This window comes from Diuraphis noxia, unplaced genomic scaffold, assembly GCF_037042655.1.
Source record: "Diuraphis noxia isolate RWA-SAM2 unplaced genomic scaffold, SU_Dnox_SAM2 contig0002, whole genome shotgun sequence".
NCBI classification, from domain to species: domain Eukaryota; kingdom Metazoa; phylum Arthropoda; class Insecta; order Hemiptera; family Aphididae; genus Diuraphis; species Diuraphis noxia.
This window is the reverse complement of record NW_028301712.1, coordinates 40,158,132-40,182,614: the sequence shown is the minus strand read 5'-3', so window position 1 is coordinate 40,182,614 and position 24,483 is coordinate 40,158,132. Positions and strand designations below refer to the sequence as shown.

At 24.8% G+C, this 24,483-nt stretch overlaps 1 protein-coding gene across 7 annotated transcripts in view; it reads left to right on the top strand.

Moving 5' to 3' along the window:
* LOC107164943 (uncharacterized) overlaps nucleotides 1–24,483 on the top strand; it is a 201,504-nt gene that overhangs the window by 111,308 nt on the left and 65,713 nt on the right. For 3 of the 7 annotated variants that reach the window (XM_089220177.1, XM_015512969.2, XM_015512968.2), the window contains exon 3: nucleotides 14,308–14,432. The exons of 3 other annotated variants lie outside the window; for them this stretch is intronic. The gene's annotated coding sequence lies outside the window, so the exon portion shown is untranslated. Of the gene's footprint in view, nucleotides 1–14,307; nucleotides 14,433–24,483 lie in introns of those variants that run through there. One more of the 7 variants, XR_016190374.1, reaches the window with a different exon arrangement.

Sequence of the window (24,483 nt, the reverse complement as noted above, 5' to 3'; positions counted from 1 at the left end):
ATTCATAATTGTTTTATAGCACAATGAACAATTTACATTTTTATATCAAACATTTGTTCTTAAAATTATATAACAAATATATTAAAACTAAATATTTACTTTTGAATCCAACGTTTCGGTGAATACAATCGCATAAGGTTAATGTTAACAAAGTTGACATTGGATGTTTTTATAATTTCTACTATAATGTAAAGAAAAAACTTTGTTTCATTATAATTATTAGAAATCCTAAATATTTTGTTGATCACCATCAATAACAAGCAAATGAGTTTTTCTATTCTCTAATATGTGCCATTCACTTTCTGTGTTTGTTTCCCTTAAATGTGATTTATTGCTTCTTCACAAACAATAAAATGGAAATTATTCACATTGTACTTTAATTGGATTTTTTTAAATAATAAATTGCAAATATCGCTTTAATACCTTTTGAGATTTTTAACTTTAAAAACAATTCAAACCGTTTTTTTTTAATGATATTTTATAGTTAGCACCTACATAACAATGAGTAGAACATCAAGTAGGCATTAATTGTTATCAAACAATAGATTTATACTATATATGTGCCCATGTTTTTATAACGTATTTATAATGTTTCGTGCTCAGTGTAAAAGTGTAAATGTAACTATTTTATTTGGAGCAAGGTCAAAATCCTTTAAATACATTTTATTTTTATATGTATGTACTCAAATAATTAGTTAAAAATTTAAAACTTTTCATTTGTGATCAATATTTTTAAAAGGAAGTTCCAGAACTTATCTTATAAGATTCGTTCAGTTTTCGAAAAAAAATTAGAATTTTTAAAAATTTTGGATACGACGTATATTCATTAATAAAATTATACTTCCTGTTCTTATTTTATATGATTGTAAGTTAGACTACATTATCCATATAGATAATTTATATTTTTTTCTAACACTTTTTACCTGTAGTGTGATATTGGAAATTTGAATGCCTATTATATTTTAATATATAAATAAAATAATTAAATTAATAGAATAACATATTATTTTTGTACTTCGTTAATCGTTAGGCCAAAGATCCGTAGTTATGTAAACTGTATATTCGTATATCATACAATCTAAAATAATTTAAAATATTTTACTACCAATTGAATAATTATTTGAATCCGGCTTATGTTGAGATTTTTATCCTCAACCCTTTCAATTTGACCTTTTCACATTTGTTACGTCTCCGCGTAACTAGTTAGCAGTAGCATTTTTATTTAAAATACAATTTTTTTTTTTTTTAATTGCCAATAAAACGTAATTTAATAAATACCTATAAAATACAAAGTTTAACATAATTAAAAATTTAAGAAATTATCATTACAATGTCCATAGACATACAACATCACATACACTAAGAAAAATAGTAGTACTTCATAATTCATAATATAATATAAGTTACTTTTAAGTTATTTAACATTAATTATATTTATACCTGACAAAATATTAATATACAAACGTTAATGTTTATATATATATAAATTAGTTTAAACGAAAAAAAAAATATGAAATTGGTATTTGAACGTTTAGTCAGTATACGATGATTATTGAAATACTACAAAGAAACGAAAATATGTTTCTTATACATTATAAATTATAATTTATCGATATAAATACTGAACATTACATTTATACTTTATATTTTTTTGTAAGAAACAAACTTTTATTTTATCATTCCTCAATACTTTTAATGTTATTTTTATTTTCTTATTACGGAGTATTCATATTTTTACAATATGTATAATTTATTATACACTATTACGCACAAAAAAACTTCCCAGGATCGATTATTAAAATTTATTTGAAACAAATATTTCGTGTTAACAATAAAATCACCAATAACAGTAAATAATAGCGAGTTAAAAAATAAAAAATATAAAAATAATTGGCAAAATAAAAATTTAATCAGCTATAAGTTATGACAAAATGGTTGCCACTTAACACCTGCGGCATTGCTGCTAGTGCTTCAAATAGTGTTATCATAATGTAAATTATTATTTATAAAATATTTTTGTATCTTACTTATAGATGATTTCCCATTATTGAGTATTCACCATTTATTACACCATATATTCAATGGTATTAAATTATATCGACGAAGGGCTTGTATTACGCGACATAAAAGGCGTTGATGGCCGTTTTATTTTCAATTTTCAGCTTACCATCAGACCTTAAGCAATATTGACAACGAGTATAATAATAAAATTAGTTTTCAGTTATATCTTATACTAGATCTTATATAATAATAATAATAATAATAATAAAAGCAATCGAATAATGACGTGTGTACCTACCTTTACAAATTGCAGCTTACAGTAATATACATTATCAACAGCTTAAATAATAAAACGATAATGGATTGGTATGATATTATACACAGTATAGAACCTAGGCTAAATTTTGTTCAAAAATAATATGACACGGGTACACGACCTTCGTGTTTTCTCTTTTCGTTTTTCATTTTCTACGAGACAGTTATTTTTAAAAATATTTTCTTTGGAACTTCGTCTGGAAAAAATAATAATGAAAATAACAATAAAATAATTTTTAAACTTTCATCGCGAACAATAAACCTTTTCATTGTAACCACCCAGCGGCCACTAGTTCGCAATAAGTGGTTTACATTTCTTTTCCCATTGTTAATCGGATTGCTCTTCTATTTAATTCTCCGCGGTGTCTTATATATTCAGATGATACGCACTCTCTAACACACACACACACACACACACACACTCTCTAACACACACACACACACACACACACACACACACACACACACACACACACACACACACACACACACACACACACATATACACACGCAAAAGTCTTGGGATGATTAATTAAACGTTTTTGGAGTGCGTCGCCGAATTCTAGTCCATTGGCCTTCTGCCGCTGTAGTTGGGTCGATTACCAAAAACGAAACTCGTCTCCTAGTGAATTAAACATATCTCTGCGAGCATCGTAGGCAGTCTGCCTCGTGTGTGTATGTGTGTGTCTATAATCTATATGTATATATATATATATATATATAATATATTTATTCTACGTACGTCTGCGCTTCACCAATTGTTCACGGGAGGGATTTACATTTAATTTACCGGATTGTATACAATTTTGATGAGGAAACGTAGGTTCTCTTTTCGTATTGTATAAATGCATGAAATATAGTTGATAAAGTTGGTAAAATTGAATTGGAAATAAACCGAAAATTTAGTATGCATTTCTCTATATAAAGTTTACGAGTACGTCTTGAAATTCTTTGAAAAATAAGGCTTAATAATAACAATTATTATGATTATAACCGATTACATCGCAGTGGTCGTTTTCACTATCATACGGAAATATAAAAACTAATAAGTTGAAGAAAAATTAATAATTCAACTGAATGAGCTAAAGTATAAGTAATATTCTACAAGTGGCTATCCAAATATGTATGAACGTCAGCTTATAAATGAAAATCGATTATACACTATTCATGGCATTTGAATAAAATTATTATATTATAGTCAAAGCAAATAAAATTCCATTTTAATATTGTCATTTTTTCAATATGCCATACTATTACGAATGTCACTGCAGACTCACAGCACGTACAACTGTTATTTCCAATATATTTCTCCGATGAATATTTTATTATTAATACTTCAAAGATTTTATATTATAAAACATACATAAATAAACAACTCACTGTATTTTTGCCAATCAATAATCAAAACTAGATTATACTCAATATTGTATACATCTCATAATATTTTTACAATTATCTTATAACAAAGAAATGCATTTCTTCAAAAGATTGAGAAAATTATAAAATCTTTAAATAAATTTAAAATATCAAATAAAAATAAATAAATAAAGTTCCAATTGTTTTATGTATAATATACGTTTGCAATAATATTGATATTCATTTTTTTTATTAACAAAAACAATTATTGAAAAAATTAATATGTAGTACTTATACGTTAAAAAAGCGGGTAAGTCGTGGATGTCGCTCTGCTGCACAGTAGGTTACTGTAATGGATGGGATTAAATTTGAATGCAATGATAGGTATCATTGTATACGAAAAACGATTCTAAACGGAGATGATTTGTCAGTCTAGGATATATTATATTTAAATATTGTCATATATTCTATTTTGAAACAAATATTTTATTTTTCAATTAAGACGCATTTTGCATAAGGCATGGTTAATCAATTAGTGTAGTTATCATATAGTTATCATAATTCATAATACACCTTATATTATCATAGATATACGAATACCTGGTTTGAGAATAAATCGTTATCATTACGCGATTTCATAAAAATTTAAAACTCAAACGCTCAAAACATTTTTCCTATAATGACACTTCAAATTTTCTCTATAGCTATTTGAAGCAAAACTTATGGAAAACTTGGTGTTAAATTGTATAACCTTAGATATAAATACAAACAATATTATGAATTTTGAACTACAAAATAATTTGCAAATATCCATGGTTTTGACGAATTTTTGTCAATATTTGAAATTCAAATGCTAATAAAAATTTTATTTGAATTTCCGGTGGACATTTTTTTTGTGATAAAGATTGAAAAACTTGTAAGGCGCCTTGTATTAAATTTTCAAATCTTAGGTATAAAAGGAAAAATTTTTATGAATTTCTAGAATAAAATAATTTACGAAGTTTTGTGATTTTTACGTATGTTGTCAAAATTAAAATTTGAATACATGTAAAAAAAAAAATTGTGGCTATACATTTATTTTATTTTTCAACTGCTATTGTAAAAATATGTTATGAGCCTTGTATTAAATTCTCAAATCTTAGAATTAAAAAGAAAAACTTTTATGAATTTCGATCTAAGATGATTTGAAAATTGCCGTAATTTTTACGTATTAAGTCAATATTTTAACTTCAAATACTAATAAAAAAAAATTGTACCTATGTATTCTTATAATTTTTTAATCACTATAATAATAACTTATGAGGAGCTTTTTATTCAATTTTCAAGTATTTTGATAGGGCCAAAAAATTTTTTTTGACACTTAAAAAAAAAATTTTCAGACAAATTGAAAATTTCAGTCATCTATAAATATCTCAAAAAAAGTCAAAATATTTTGAAAATTAAATCATGTAAAGAAAATGCCAATCCTAATAACTGGTAAAATTTTCAAGTACCTAGGACTTATACTTTTTGAATAATAACAAATATTTAAAATCATTTCAGGATAAATCGTTATCGGTACGCTATTTCGTAAAAATTTAAAATTCAAACGCACTTAAAACTTTTCCTATAATGATGCTTCGAGTTTTCTCTATAGCTACTTGAAGTAAAACTTATGGAAAACTTAGTGTTGTATTTTTAATCTTTAGTTATAAGCACAAAAAAATTTATGATTTTTAAACTTCAAAATTACTTGCAAATTTTCGCGTTTTCGACAGATTTCATAAAATTTTTAACTATAAACGCTTATTGAAAAAAATTGTGACTTACGATTTTTAATTTTTTTTAGCTACAATAAGAAAAACTCATAAGGAACCTTGTATTAAATTTTCAAGTTTTTTTTATCGTCCAACATATTTTTACCAACACTTCAAAAAAAAATTCTCAAAAAAGTCGAAAATTTCAGTGGTCTATAAATAACTCAAAAAAGTCAAAAAAAATTTAAAATTAAACTGTATATATATAGCACTACCATAAACATTTGGTGAAAATTTCAAGTATTTACAGTGATTAGTTTTTGAATTACAACCATATAAAAAAATCGATTTGGTCGAAAACTGATTTTGCGTAAAAATTCCCGTTTTTCTGTCATTTTTTTTGTTGTTTTTCTTGATCTTTTTGAAAAATGTTTACCTTTGACCTCTATAATGCACCATGGATCTTCACTTTTACATCGGAAACCACCCCCAAAGTTTGAAATCGAAGCATTATTTCGACTAGTTATACTGTAAACAGACACCAAAAAAAAACACACACACATCATTGTAAAATCAATACATTCATCACTTCGTTCAGAATCTAAAAAGTATAATATACTCAATGTAAATTAAATGCAATGTGGATATTATATTTTCTACATCAAGCGACATGGAAAAATCACATAATATCACTATTTATTTTCCAACTTCAAGTTGACGAGTCAGTGGCAAGACTGGCAATTGCGTTTAAAAATTAAAAGATTTCATTACATATGTGTTTTAAAGTAAAATTTTTATATGATGAAAAATTATTTTAAGTTTAGAATGGCATTCTTTAACTTGCGATTTAATAACATTAAATTTTATATCAATATAAAACCGATTTAGTAAAGTCTTGATGATAAAAACGATTCAACCAATAATTTTTAAATAAAAATTAATAAATTAATGATGTTTTAAGAGTCTGAGAGTTCTGAGAGATTCTTATAAAGTATAAAAAAAAATCAAATACATTATATAAAACGAATTATAATTTTTTTTATTATTATTATTTAGTACGCACTTGTTTTTTTATAGTTCTGTACATTGACTAATTTCTGTTTGATTCAGATTCATCTTCACGGGATTAAAGCAATAATTTTCTAACAGCAAACGTCTAACGACCAATATTTTTTTCACTCAAAGCAATATTTACAATTTTTTCTCAATATAATTTCTAACTACTCAATTTCTTGTATTTATGTATAATCGTAAGTATACAATTGAAGCACTCAAAAACCTTTATACAATTTTTTCTTATCTAATAAGAATACTATTTATTTACCATCACTTCGTGTGTCAGTAAAAAACTAATGTGTACCTGACAAAATCTATAGAAAACCACCAAGCCGGATCTATGCTAAAAAACGGGATGTGACCCACAAGTACGAATACATTTCAAACTTCTTATCCGGTCTTATTTAGAAGGATTTTCAGTTCTGTAATGTTCAACAACATGGTACTTTTTGTGTCCCCGCCGTTTTAGTTGTCTTTTATTTTTATACTATAATTTTAAAAAAGTAAACATTTCTTTTTCGAGGAAGAACCAATAGAAATATTTTACCCATGTATTAGTTTTAAATCAATCCTTAAAAACAAAATTACAAATAAAAATTTTAAACCTAAGTTAAAATAACAAACATATATATTAATTTATTCTAAATTAATGTGTGCAATATTTTAGAACAATAAAAAATTGTGTTCGTCTTATTGTTAAGTTGTTCATACGATTTGTTTTATTCGCTACTGGCTTTAGGGGTCATAGGGGGATGCCCCCCACACACTCATCAAATTTGATTTTATCGAGTCGGAAATAAAGGTCATCGAATTGTTTTTCGTAAAAATTAAAATACAAAAACATGTTGATGTAAATAATTTGCCAAGCTGGGGTATCAAATATCATATCGGAAGCTCTCCATCCAGATACCATAAGTCACGTTATGGCCTTTTTAATTAAAACCAATCTTCTAAAATAGCTTATAATCTGTTTTTGTTCGTATGATATGTAAATACTGTATTCTTAAAAATTGTTAACCTTAAACTCCTTGTTTCCCAATGACCATAGACGACAAGGCTTATTTATTTAAATAAAAATAATAATTTACCATATTTTCGTATCCGTCCAGTTATGGGACTGATATATGAAATTGGAAGTTATTATGTTGTTGTGAATATTATAAAAATATAATTATTTATAGGCTGTGTGTACACTGCACATTGCTTATCATTTTGCTAATCATCTCCACCCAGCGCACAATACTAGTCGTAGGTACTATACGACAAAGCATATTATATTTTGGTGAGCTATTTCCTAGCTAAATACTATGAAGTGCCTATTCCTAAGTTTATATTATAATTTTTTTAAATTATAACCTACTTTTAAATTCACTTTTTTTAAATAGCTTATAATTTTATCAATAATTTTTTTAATTTTTTTTTTTCATTAATATTCTTGGTAAAAATTCAGGTAAAAATAATAATTAATGAGTATTAAAAATGACATATTTGAACGTTGAAAAATGTTTTTTTAATAGTTTGTCATAATTTAGTAATTAAAAACTATCATATAAAATATACTAAATAGGGATCTATGTATAAATGTATCAGTGATTAATACCTTGACTTTGTAGTGTTTGCACTACTTACCTAATAATAATTTGATGGTTAAAACGTTGTACGTTTGTGACCACATGTAGCATAAAGAAATATATACTTCATTTTTCAATTTTAACTGAAACTTGGAAAATTTTATTTTATTTAAAAATGAATCTTAAAAAAATGAAAATTATTCAACCTAAGTCCAAAAACATCAAGAATCGTTTGATGCAGATAAAAATAAAATTGATTTTGGCTCAAACTTAAAACATGATAAATTGAAATTACTTCTTTTTCAGTAGGACAAATGTGTTAAAAATATAAATTCGTCTATTGAAGAAATAGAAGCCGAAGTGCAAAAACTAATATTTTTAATAATTTAACGAGTTTTTTCGGAAAAACAAGACAACACGGCTAAATATTAAACGTAGGTTACTTATTTAGAAATTGTCTAGTCATTATTCTGATTATTCTGTGATCTGAACGTATAACCCGATCTATAGAAAAAAAATTAAAACTATACCGTTCCTAATCATGTAGCTTTTTTAATTGAAAGTGTTGAAATTATATCTTTATTTAAAACAAAAGCAACAGAATGCGTTAATTATGCATTAAGTGTATTACGTAAAGAAGTTTTATTTAAATAGATGATAAGTTTATGAACAACCAATTGCTATTGTTGAAATTGTCGATCAAACAGGAAAAGGTATAGCAAGTAGAATATCTGACATTTTGTCCCAAAACACACTTTATTTGAATAACATTGCGTCCCACTGTCCCAGTCTTACGATTTTGCACGTAACATGTCCAGTAAAACTTAAATACACAAGCTATGCCATCAAGAATCTATGGAAATACCATACCTCTATTTTCTCATACCTTGACAATTGTACAAATACATTTATTAAACAAAGTTGTTCCATTAGCATCACAAATTCACAATCAGTCTTTTTTTTCAGTGTGGAAATGTCCATATATATATATATATATATATAATTTTTTTATTCCAAGCATTAAGCGTTATTTTTATCTCAACAATAAATTACTGGAAGTCGATATCAAACTAAAATTACGTTAATTTATCGATGACGCGGTGGATTGCGTGTCTTGAATCGATTAAAGCTGTTAGGATTAAATTTTGAATATATACTAGACGTATTACAATAATTAATTAATGATCCAAATATAAACAACAAAACACGAGTTCAAACTTTAAGTCTTGAATAAAAATATTATCATTTAATTTAAAGAAGTATTTATGAGATGGAATATATTATGTATCAAATGAAAGTGTTAACTGAAACAAAAAACTTGTGTTGAAGTCTCGTATAAAATCTTTAAAATAAATAAATAAAGATATGTCTCAAATTAATTGTATTATAACTAGTGCTGAAATACTCGCTAAAAAACTTCATATTGATTATAATGTAGATTTTAATAGGTTTCACAAATAGCAATATTTACTGAAAAACATTGTTTTAATTCTTATACACTAACAATACTTAATTTACAGGAAAGAATTTAAAGAAGTATTGGACACGTTAATTAATGAATCCATGAATAATTTAAGTGATTGTTTTAAAATAGTTAAACCAATATTTTAAATATTAAGCATACCAATAAAAAATGATATCGGAACTGAAGATTTTGAAATAATTTATTATATTTCTTACTGTGTTTGCTATATTATGTCAAGATATACATCGTCATAAAAAGAAACATGAAAATACATAGGAAAACGTTTTGAATATTTCTGAACCGTTGAAAACTCTTGTTCTTTAGCAAATTCACTTTGTCGATTAGCTTTTACAACTCCTGTAACAACAGAGTCTAACGAACGTCCGTTTAGTAAATTAAAAATTATTAAAAAAACTTCTTCACACAACAATGGCAGTAAATAGATTAAATATTCTCTTGATTTTAAGCCCAATCAAAGATATCGTTGACAACTTAAATTTTGAAGATCTTATTACAAATTGTAACTAAAAAAGTTTCTCTGGAATACATTTAATTTTATTTTATTTTTATTTGACATAAATATTAGTTTGAAAAAATATTTCATTAAAAATTTATATCATCTTATTATATAATCTTTTTTTAATATTAGCTATAAATACATAACAATGTTTTTATAAAAATGTCTCATTCAATTTAAGTTGGTTAAATAAATATTTAAGTCAGCATTTTATTATTTTGACACGAACCTACGAATAATTCTTCACGCTAGCCTTGGTTTTAATGATGATCGGTTTAAAAAAATTAATTATAATTGTTTTAAAATATCTTTCAAATTTATATTGTAGTATAATAGTAAGTACAAAATACACAAACAGTTTTACAATGATTTGACAACAGAACTTCCATTATAAGACAATAATTTCTTAAAATATAATTGATTTAGTATATATTGAAACTATAGCATACACTATGAATAACAGCGTAAAGCATTTATTCTGCTAATAGAGTGAATTATTTGAATTCAAATCTTATAGAGCGATATCGGTAGCGTAAGATTCCAATATTGACGTTCACATAGTGAAAGTAATATTTGTTATTATAATAATCAAAGAAGTACCTATACACTTACCTACACACTATACACACTAAGATAAATCACGACACCATAAAAATGTATTTTTAATAGCAATCAAATCATGATAAGCGTTATGCCATAATATTGTGTATTTGTTGGTTGGTTACTTTTGTTTTACCAGGAATTTTGTGTAATTATTATTTTATAGTGTAAAACCCATAATAAGATTTTATGACTCTAATTTGATTAGATAACTTATTTAAAAATGGTTAAATAAATCAATAGTTAGTTTGTAATAGTTTGTATTGATATTTTTTTGTTTTTATACTCTATTTTTCTTTATTGCCTAAGGTATGAATCTTTTTTACCATCGTTTTATGTTAAACAACAGAATTTTATTGGTGCAGAAAAAAATGAAACATCACCATGAGATGAAATTTCACTTCCACGTGTATTTGATTGATAACAAATTGAAACCATGGTACCATCTTATTTTACTTTATACATTATGCATAAGTATATTTTTTTATTTTTTTTATAGAAATGCATAATGATCCAAAGTTTTTGCAATTTGTTACACTTTAGTTTGGGGAAAAAATTAATTAAAACTTTTCAACATTTGAATTGGAGTACAAAACATTTTTGTCGATTAATATCAATTAATTTCACTATGGTCAGGTAGACATTTTTAGCATTATTATTTTTATAATAATTTTTTATAATCATCTTGGTACTGATTTCTGTTCCAACAATAAATGACCACGGTAACCGCATATGGTTAGTCTGTAAAGTAATCCCTTGAAAATCTCATATAAATGTCAATGGAGAAAAATTCAATGTAATTTTATTAATACATATTCATTTCATTATTGATGCTTGAAAGTTGTACCAGGAAATATAAAATTAATTACATCGGAATAATGTGTATTTTGTTATTACGATTCTTGGAGGCTGCCAGTGTGTTTTAAACAAAGTTAATGGATATAAAATTAAAAACATCAAATTCTTTGAAATTCCAAATTTTATTAAAATCTACGTATAATAATCATCGAATATACAAAAAATAATAATTCACTAATGTGTAATAAAAGTAATAAAAGCATCTGAAATATTATAAACAATATTATTAACGTTAACGAAAGTTCTCGACTAGATGCATTACAATATGGTTATGTTTTGATTGATATGAAAATTAATTAAACCACCTGCACTATTAATATTGCCGATAATATTGTGATACTTTATAACGTTATTATTTGTCGATCGCATAATAGATTCAGCACAGCAAATTATTTTGTATATCTCTAATAATATAGCATATCTTAATTGATTCAAAGTTTCCTGGGGTTAAAGTATAGAATATCACAACGTTGATATACAATTTTAATTTTATTACGTTATCGATTTACGATGGCGGTGGTGCGGACGAATACAACTGTGTTACAACATTGCAGCAAGGGTACACAAAACAATGGATTGCCAACTGATATAATATACCATTTATTGTGTTAGCTCTTCTTCTATTTGATCCCGCGATACATTACTGGGTATATATATTTATACGATATACTGGTGATATTGCTTTCTCGGGAGCGCGTGTGTTATCGTATATATAGACAGGTTACCGTTGCAATAATATATACCAAGTGTATAATAGTATACTCGATGAATACAAATGTGTGACATTATACGTTCGAGACAAACTCAATTTAAAATAGTTTATGTACAAGACGATTATAATTATTAAGGTACCATAAATTGACTCACACAATAAGTCGCATTATATTCGCCACGCGCGTTCGAATAATACGCGAGAACGGATAGCTCGGTGGGTGAACACATTTATCGAAGCAGGTGTAGGTTTGGTGGCTGTGGTGGTGGTAGGTATTACCGTTGACCAAATCATATACTATATATGTATAATATTGTATATTCATAACATAATGAATTGTCTATGTATAACGTACGCGATCAATGATGTGGCCCGGCTACAAGCAGACCACCGGGGTTTTAAAACGTGACACAGTTATTTCCACGATTGTTTTTTTTTTTAGATTATATGGGTGATAGACGTAATGGTTTATGAATTACAAGTGAAATTTTCACCAAACATTCAATTAAACATTTACTAGACGTACAAATTTTGCTTCTAATTTCGTGTTACTTATCCAAAATCTTTTACTTTTTTAGTTTATTTTAGGTTTATGCATGATAAAATTTTTTTTCGTGAATAAAACAGATGGAAAAAATTTCGTAGGGTACATAAGTTTTTCTTACTAGTAAGATTATTAGATTATTAACAACTAAGATCTTTAAAACAAAAAAATATTATTTTAATTATATTATTATATATTAAATGGTGTTTGAAATATTTGCCGTTTATATATACATATGTTATTAATATCACTATAAAAAATTATATTCTTAAAAAAAATTAGATTAATTGTGAGCCATTTATTCCACAAATCTATTTATTCACACCTACGATTCATGTGTAGGTATATACTTCTAAGTTAATAAGTGATAATTAAAGACCAGATTTCCGAGTTATTGCATCTTTTTTTATGGCGTGTTCTAAATTCTACAAAAACAAGCTACAAATCCAAATCAAGAGATGTAAATTAAATAAAAGAAAATTTTATGATGCACAAAATTGCACGTTTTGAGTTTTTTGATAAAAATTTTCTAAATAGTACTTTTGTACAAATATTTTTGTATTATTTTTATCATTGCTATATTATGTATAGTTATATGATATATTGGACTTTTTTTTGTTTAATTGTTACAGCATCAACATCATCGTTATCACCTTACAATTTATTAGATTAAGTAGTTATGTACATAAAGAATTTTTACAATGAAGTTTAATAATAATATAAATAAGGTTTAATTAAGTTAGTATTTGACTTTTATATAATTTAATTATATATATATATATATATATATCGATATAATACGACATAATAAAGATAACGACTACTACTATAGTCGATAAATTATCGATTACATATACACATACAGTACTAGGTACAGTCTATCCGCAAAAACCAGACATTTTAATAAAATATTGTAATGTAAGTTATATACATAGTGTCAGTTTATTATTATTTTATTTAAATTAAATTAATTATTAATTTTAATTTCGTATTTTAATAAGTAGTTAATGCTAACTAAAATAATAATAATTTTATTAAAAAAATAGTATTGAAAATAAAATTTGAAGTATCTATAATGAAAATTTTGTTTTTACACGATTTTGCACATTTTAACATTTTGATTACATGTTTTTAAGTGTTAGCTGCACAAAACTCCGAACTTTAGTGATAATTAATATTATTATTATCAGCATGTCGTATTAAGCCAATGTCCTGCCTCTTAGACCTTCAAGATAAGTCCAAATTGGCTTGCCAAAATACATTTATCGTAATATTTAAAAAAAATCACCGAGAAAAAGGCGTATGACACGAATGACATAGTATTATTATTATAATCATCATGTGCAGATGAACTGCAGGTATTTACGCTGCACAGATTGTATGATATACACACTACACAGGGTTATTGGTGGTAATTAAACTATAATTATGTTGTGGTTCGGATGCCAACTATAATTTAATAGCAATAGGTACAAACCATATTATACACGTTTGTATTGATATATTGTAATTCAGATTTCTGAATTATTAGTGCTTTTGCTCGAAACGTTCCTATAATAATATTATATTTTCCCAGTTTCGATTTCCGTCGGCGCCACATTGGCTGACAACGGGTGATACAATGACAAGCACCGGACCAAGATATTATTACCGACGACGCGACGCAAATATATACGTACAATTAAAACACCATTTTCCTAGGTATGTACAACTGTCTATTTGTCTGTCATTTCGCACAGTAAAGTTGACATTCAATCATCATTAATAATGCCATCCATACATTATATGTACTACTAATTCACCTCTAATTATAATACATAATATATTAATACTAACAACATAAAGCACCAGCTACCTTGTATCAGACCATAAAATATATTTATAATAACACATAATTATATGTAGGGCTAGGATTTATATGCATTGGTATGTTTTTTTGCAACTTCTGATTACTTATTTTGTAAGTAATGTCCACGAATTAGCCCTTGCTGAGGTAAATGGTGATATTTTTATTTGTCATATTTTTGCATATTTTAGATAAAATACATACTTTTGCATATTTTGAACAAAATTATTTTTTTTATACATTTCGACTACAAAAACACAAAAAGTGCATGTTTTATATTATATTTCATTACAATTTGGAAATCGTTGAAAACACCAAATCTAAACTTGGCCAAAACAAAGGACCAATCTCTGAAAAAATCCACAAAAAATATAAAAATGTGTTAGAAAAAAATACCGGGCTAAAAGCTATGTCTACGATACGTAATATTTTAAATGGCAACGATGTTGATGAAGATTTTCCAAATCTAACTCCTGGGAAAGTTACAAAATTTAAATAAGCAAAAATTATTTCATTTGATGTCGAACGGAGTTTTAGCAAATATAAAAACATACTAAGGTCAAACAGAAGATCGATCATTTTTGAAAATTTAAAACATCATGTGATTGTTTCATGTAATTAATTTGAGTAGCTTTATCAATTTTATATCAATTAATATTTTAGAGATTTTAAGATCTTAGAATTTTTTTTATGTTTTATGTTTTAAGTGTTTAACATATTTATTTTTACGAATTTGTATTTAAAAAAATTTATAGAAAATGTGTTTTTTAAATAATATTTGTTTGGTTTATTTAAGCATATTTTTATTGCAGATTTTTGCATATTTTTAATAAACCAAATGCATATTTAATCATTTTTTATTGCATATAAATCCTAGCCCTAATTATATGTAAATATTCGGATGAAATTATCTGAAAGCGTGGAAGACATGAGAAAAAAAATTGACGTAGATCTTTTTTTTTGTACGTTTAATTGATTCGAAGAATACTATCACCATAAATAAAACTTTTATATTTACTGTTTGTCATTTTTAATTACAATTTATTTAATGTCTACGATAGGATTATATTTATTATTGATGGTAGATAAAGTACTAACATAATGATATACTATGGAAATGTGCTATTTAATTATTTAAACTATCCAGCATTCAGCCGATTTTAATAAATAAATAGACTTTATTTTGATAAGAATATGATTAACGTTCTTATTATTATTTTTTTTTTTACGTTTCAGTTTAAAAAATATTCTTATCATGACAACTTTACTTTCTACTTTGTATTTAATACTCACAATAACTAAAATTTTCATTTATATAATAATACAGAATACTAAAATATAATTATGTATTAAATTAGAATAATATTGAAGTTTAAATCTACTTCATACTTGTCGTATAATACTATTTAGAAAGGGGGAAAGGAGAAATAAAAACCAAAGCATTTTTTTGTGTGTCCTAACAAAATATTTCACCTAAGCGAAATTAATGTCGTCGTGACGTTTATAATATTATAATATTTTATAGGAGATCCAGGATTCTCGGAATGTATAAAAGGATTTCGTTCAAATTAAATTTATTTATATATAATGAAGCGAATGGGAAAAATTTTTAGTTACAAACCCATTTGTAATAAAGTCCTTATGCAGGTTAAAAAAATTACAGCGATTTATGTCAAATACCTTCAGGTTATTAAAATATCTCTAAGGTTTTTAAGAATTTCACACAGAATTCTCTATAGGTACATTTGTATGTGTGTGGATAGATAAGAAGTTTATCAAGAATAACATTGAAATATTTTTTTTGTCTGTAGTGAAATTTCAACATTGTTAAGCTTATAATATGTTGTCAATATTGTACATGCTTACTGCTTATAAAGTATTTATCTGTTTTTATTTATTTCCATATAAATTCAAAATCAAAAATAAAACATTATTTTATATTTCAACGAAAGAATATATTTTTTATAAAATTTGGTAGTTTAATAGGAAATATCGTATCTTTTCTAAAATTTAATTATGAGACTGATATATTATAATTATTTATATATTAAATGTAAATGTATATGATAGTAAAACTATATAATGTATGAAAATAATAAACAAACAAAATTATTTTACATTCAAAAATAATAAATTGGAATTTTAAATCCTTTTGGAATGATTAGTTTAGATGATACATTAATTGATCATTTTTTAATTTATTTTACTCGGTACAATATACTGACATTATAGATTGCCGAGAAGGCGAGTAGTAATAATCTATATATACATCGACTGATTAAAATTTCATGCACTACAATACTTAACTCAGATAAATACGATTTCAATTACATTGGCACTAATAGAATATAAACGCAGTCAATACTACGAAATATTTTGTGTAGATACATTATCAATTAAACATGATTTACATGTTGAACTAATTCGAATGTATTACAAAATGTTTCACATGAAAGTTGTTTGTGAGCATTAGGTCATATATATTTTGGATATTTATATTTACTTACACACGTATATGTTTTACATAAAATAATATCATGTATACTGTATCAACTATATGATATTGTTTATCTTCGAAAATGAAAAAGTTTAGTTAAATGTAATAACTAAAGTATATAATACCATAATACACAGTATAAATTCAAAGACGAGGGTCTCTCGTCCTATCTAAAGCAAGTGGGGGATTTGTCCAGGGGATTGCGCACTGGATAATATTTTCAATGCTTCGCACTCAATCTAATATAAATTCACGAAAATCTTAATTAAATTGTTGTTGTAAATGTTCTTTAAAATATACATAATGTACATATAACAAAAATATGATAGGTTTTTCATTAATAAATAAATAACAAAAATAGTTATTTCGATAAATACGACTGAATTATCTAAAATTGTATTTCTTAAAAAGAAAGCAAAATAAATTATAGAAGTATCTAGCTATTTAGGTAGGTACATTTCATATTGTTTGATACCTATATGAAATCAAATTTACGAGAATTTAAAATCAATACTTAAATTATTTCAAAAATTATTTTTTAAGTATAGACCATGAACATAACTAGGGATAACGTTAAATCGGTTTTAAAAAAACTAATGTTAAGTAAAAGTATATAATCATAAATCAAAGTAGAAATTTAAATAAAAGATAATGATCACCATTAAATTATCTTTTCCTATATTAGTTAGGATAAATATAAAAGAATTAATTAAATAAAAATAACATTTACTAGCAACATATTTTTAAGTATTACGTTAAAACAAATCAAGGAAGATTAATTTTTAATCAATGATGATTATACAATATAAATATACAACAAATTTAAATTTAATCCACTGTAGTATAAGCCATTGAAAGATGGTTATTAGTGTAGGCCTCGGATTTAAATGCCCTAAAAATATCAAAAAAATGCCCTTTCAAAAATGCATTATTAAATAAATTCAAATTATTATTATAAAATGAAAATATATTACACTGTACAAAAAAAAAAAAAAATGTTTAAATATTTAATTTAAAATAAATTTATAATAAAATCGGATAATTGGATTAGTTCAAAATGAAAATAATTTATATTACGTAGTACTATACTACTATGGAGCACCACTTATGTTTCAATGAGGTAAATTTTTTTAGTCATAATATGATAAATAGGTCAAAAATAGCCTAAAAAATAATATAAAATAATATAAAATCAACTAAAAATGCAAAAAACCTTTATAATTAGAACACGGAGTACTTGAAACATATGTTTAGCTTGAAAAGCATAACGCATGTCACGTAAGACATCCTAAAAAAGATGTTAATGCATTGAAATCCGAGCCCTATTTATGAAAATGTGTGAATTTTAGTTTTTAACAATGGATGGATTAATAGTTACCTATCCATTTTTTTAAGTTTTTAATTCAACCGTTTATTCCTTATTTTATTTTAAAATATCCAAATAGCATTAAGTTTAACAATATTTTCTATAAACAGGATTAAACATTTTTAATTTTAGGGTCTTGAGATTATGTCTTATCCGGGGCCTCTCGTCGTTTATGGGTGTAACATAATACTCGATGTACCTACTCGATAAAAGGTTTGAAATTTAGCCAAATGTAAAAAAAAACGGTAATACATAAAATCCAGACGTCGTTTACCACGAGAACCACTTGTTTACAACTATGTTATAAAAATGTACATTGTAAATGTACCTTTTAAGAATACATGACCAGCAAATTGTTTTTGTTCTAATGCCTATAATGATAAACATCGTGTTATTGTAAGGAAAGCTTTTACCTTTATGGTATTATGGTTTTATGACATTTTTACTATTACAATACTTCAGACATCAACATATGGACCAATACAAAATAATATACTTTTTGGGAAATAACTGCTACTTTAAAAAAAAAACTTCCATATCCACAATCCTCAAGTTTTACCATAGGTATTCAAATATATGAATACAATTATTTTATTTATTAAACTGACAAATTTTTTGTTTAATTAACAAAATATATATTATATGACGTTGTATTATTCGTTATCGTGACATTTGTGTAAATTTACAACCCATCGATTGTACAAACAATTTTTAATGGGAAACTATTTTATGATTAAAACAGAGGTATCATAAACCGTATAACTTGTTTCAAAAAAATTTAAATGAAGAGCCTTAATAATGAATTCAATTCTTCAGTACCATAAAAGACAGTAAAAGAAACAATTTTTCCTCCACTGTAAATTATACATTGATTTATAGAAATAAATAATATAAAATTTTAAATATAACATATAAATATAACTTCACTATACCATATTATATAATATAGTATCATTAAAAATAATCTATCACGATGTTCAGGCGTTAATACTGATTATAATGTATTAAACGTGGCTAAGTAGGCATAGAAAAAAAATAATGAAAAACGCGGTGGCCACTTATTTAAAGTTTTGATGTTTAAATAAAATAATAAAAATTAACACAAAATAAAAAAATTAAATACTTACCTGGCTACCTAGAAAAAATCCGATCGTGTAATATTAAAATAAGGAAAATAACTGAAATGGTAATATATAAGTAGGGCCCGGATTTAAATGCTCTTAAAACCATACAAATATGCTCTAAAAAATAGCCAAAAATAACCTTAAAAAATGTATTTTACCTCAAAAATAACCTTAAAAATGCAATTTATACTTGTTTTTTATACAATTTGGAATTTATTATTAAAATATATTTATAACTTTAATGAAAAAACATTGGAAAAATTGAATTGATGCTGCTATATGTTTTGGGGCAATATTATTCATTCTAAACATAGATAGGTACTATAGTATATTAAACGAATGTGCATTAAAAACCATAAAAATGACCCAATAATGATAAAAATGCTCCTAAAACATAAAAACGCCGAAATATGTAAAAAAAAAATGCAAAATAAAATGTTTTGCTTTGAAACACTCGTTAAATGAAACGATTTTTTTTTTTTTTTTTTTTACTTGGAAAGCATTGTCTACGATCAATCAAAAAAATATGCACTTTGCATTGAAATCCGGACCCTATATATAAGTAATTTTCCTATTATAAAAACTTATTTGTCCTAAATTATAATTTATCCATTCAATATTCTTCATTAGAATTATAAATTAAGTCATGACAAATAAAAATAAAGAATATAAATAAAATATAAGCGATAACCACACTCAAAGTAATTTAAAGGATATAAGTACATGATATGGGCTTATTAGTAATACAACAAAAAATTAAAGATATAGATGGTACCGGATTATTCCCAATGAGTACCTACTTAAGCCCGGTTAGATACATCTCCACCAATTTATAGTTAATACTAGAGTTTTAAGTATTTCACGAACTGAATTTGAATTTTGAATACATCATAATAAAAATTGTAAACTTTAATTTGTAAATCGAATTCTAAAAAGCGGGTAAGTCGTGAATGTCACTCTGCTATACAGTAGATTACAAGTGGGTTACTGTAATGGATGGAATTAAATTTGAATCCAATGATATTATATCATTGTATACGAAAAACGATTCTCAGCGGAGACGGTTTATTTGTCTAGGATATATTATAGAATTTCCCGTTTTCCCCTTAATTTTTAGTTTGTTTATCCCAATTATTTAGAAAAATATATTAAAATAATATTTTTTTTTTACTTTTGACCTCCCAAAGTACCAACTAGATTCACTTTCTGATCGATCGAGGTACTGAAGTCAAAAATCGAAGCACTTTTACTGCCCCAAAACGTGATGACAGACACAAATAAATAAATAAAAACACACATCATGATAAAATCAATACATTCATCGCTCTGCTCAGAATCTAAAACTAAAAAAGTTGAAAAATTAAAATGTCAGTAAACAACTCAAAACAAATCTAAATATTTTGAAAATTGTATCAATTATAGAAAATACCTATATAAACATTCAGTGACAATTTCAAGTATCTGCGCTCATTGGTTTTAGAGTTACACCAAAATAAAAAAATCGCTTAATATGAAATCCAGTGAAAATCCAATGTTGTAAAAATTTAAATTTCAAATGCTCATAAACATTTTATTTGAATTTGCGATAGACATTTTTTTTATGATAAAGATTGAAAAACTTGTAAGGAATCTTGTATTAAAAATTTTCAAATCTTAGATTTAAAAAGAAAATTTGTTATGAATTTCTAGCTTAAAATAATTTGCAAATTTTTGTAATTTTTATGTATTTTGTCAAAATTCAAACTTTGAATGCTTATAAAAAATAAATGTGACTATGAATTTATTTTATTTTTCAACTGCTATTATTAGAATGTGTTAGAAGCCTTGTATTAAATTGTCAAGCTTTTCTACCCAACAAATACATTTTTATCGATATTAATTTAATAAAAACTAATAATTATCAAAAATTTCAAATACCTATGAATAGTTCAACTTAAGTCGAAAATTGTTATTTTTGAAAATTACATGCTGGATAGAATATACTTATATAAACATTCGGTGAAAATTGCATGTATCTATGGTCATTTGTTTTAATGTTACATCAAAAACCAAAATCGATTTTGTCGAAAACTGATTGTGCGTAAAATTTCCCGCTTTTCCCTTAATTTTTAGTTTGTTTTTACTTTTTACTAATTTTTTACTTTTGACCCCCCAAAGTACCAACTAGATTCACTTTCTGATCGAACGAGGTACTGAAGTCATAAATCGAGGCACTTTTACTGCCCAAAAACGTGATGAAAGACACAAAAAAATAAAAACACACATCATGGTAAAATCAATACATTTATCGTTCCGCTCAGAATCTAAAAATATATACTGAGTGTGACAGGTCTATTTTACTAATGCTAAAACATTTTTTCTATTCAATATTTTTAAGTTTTTTTTTTTTAATTATCTCTAGAGCTCTGCACTATAATTTTTATACTTTACATTTTATTTTTTTTTTTTTTAATAAATTAAATAATTAAAATTTTATAATAAATTTGTTTGTTATAATACAAGATAGGTATTTTTTAAATGAGTATTTAAAAACAATCTTGTCATTTAAAACTTTTAATTTGGTTACGTCATTGGTTTTTAAACAATTTTCAAAGTTTGTTAAAATGAAAATTTATTTCTTAATAATCAGTGTTTTTTTATCACTAAAAAGTAAATAATCAATATTCAGGGTTTCCCAAAGAGATATGACATTCTGACAAATGAAATAACTTTTGTTCTAATTAATATATTTTTTAAATTTCTTTTAAATATAATCCATGGACACTTGTGCTACATTTTTAGAATACATTTTTTATTTTTTATTTTTTTAATACTCAAAATACAAAACTTAAAAATTGATAATTTTTTTTTTCGAAATATTCAATATAGCCAATTTGTAAATTTGATTTTCAGAAAAATTAATATGGTAAAAACACTTATATAAGTCAAAAGGTTGATATTTTAAATTTTTTTAAATATCAATATTTTCATTAGGTAGTAATTTATAGTTTATACATCACATATTATTAAAATAAGTACAATAAAAATAATAATAGATTTTAACATGCACTTATTTAAAAATGTTCTTATAAAATATTTTTAAAAAACTTTATTATTATTTGAAACTATATAAGGTTACTAACATAAACTAGATCGTAATTTAGGTACTTAACGAAAATATTTATATTTAAAAATGTTTTAAAAAATCAGCCATTTGACTTAAATAAGTGTTTTTACCACATACATTTTTATGAAAGTCAGATTTACAAATTGGCTATATTGAATATTTCGAAAAAATTTTATCAATTTTTAGGTTTTTTATTTCCAGTATTAAAAAATAAAAAATAAAAATGTAGCGCAAGTGTATATGAATTATATTTAAAAGAAATTTTTTAAAAATATTGATTAAAACCAAAGTTATTTCATTTGTCAGAATGTCAGATCTCTGTGGGACACCCTGTATTTTATCATTATTTAACATGACCACGTGATGCATAGCACCACCATTATTCAAATAGACATGTTACATTCTGTATATTCTTCAATAAAATTACCTAATGATGATTACATAAATAATTTAAATGTATTCATTTAAAATTAATAAAATACTCTTTTAGTATTTTATAATTATAATTTATATAGTATAATATAATATATAATATATTTGTGCAACTTTAGACAAAAGTCCAAAGAAAAATTTTAATTATTCATTTTTTACTTATTTTATCGAATATATAAAATAAGTATAGGGATATATATGTATGCTTTAAAATTAAAAATAATTGAAAAGAAAAACGGATTCAATCATTTTCTGAAACTTTTGTAGTGATTTCTACTTTACAATATCTATTCATCAAAACTGAATGAAATAAATTAGTACTTTTAGGCAACTTTTCAATACACTTCACCTTTTATGTATATTATTTATTTTTTACTCAGATATTACAATTCATCTAAAATATAGTAATAACATTACTATGAAAAACTTAAAGATTAATATTTTATAGGTTTTTCTTAACTTAAATATAATAAGCTAACGTTTAAAGCATACGATTATGTATCAACTCAACGTAAAAACTTTGAAAAAATATTCCAATATAAGCTTAACGCAGTGCATTCGGTACTACTTTATCGAGGGAGCTATAACTAACACAGCTTTTAAATTTCTTCAAAATACAATGCGGTTATGATGGAGTACTATGTGAATTATTATGTTATATAAAATTAACTCAAACGCAATATTATAGAATTAAATTAATTTAAAACAAAATATTAAGAACTCGCTTGGCAACATAGAAGTTTTTGAAAGTACCTCATCAGTTGGTATTGAGTAACTTAAAGTGACTTCTCTGTAATGGATGTGTTAAATTATAATTTAATGATAAATTGTAGTATACAAAAATTCTGATCGAAGGAAACTGCTTGATCAGCATCTATATCTAAGTGTAGTTTAGAACATGTTATATGTTTTTTGTATTCCATTATCTTTACAAATTCTTGTACTCATAATTTACTAATATTTTCTTGATTTAGTAAACTGAAATAACTATTACGAAAAGATGAAAAATATCGTATTTAACTTATAGTTCAATACCGTAGATAGTATAAATACTTAGCTTAAAATTAGATTAAATATATTAAAAATGTCATTGTGTAAAGAAAATAATAATAGATTTTATGGTGAAAAATGTCAAGCAATTGATTAATATTTTTCTTTTCCTTCTTTTATGTAAACTAAAAAATATGTATACTGTATTACGTATATTGATGTGTAATATTTGGTCGATAGTTTGGCAATTTTATTTGGTTAATGTACATGTAAAAAATGTAGAACAAAATTAGCAATAACTAAAATCAAAGAAGGACATTTATTTATTTTTAATTTCAATATCTAAATAAGTTATCAATTTAACTTTAAACGCTTTAAAAAAATTGTACCA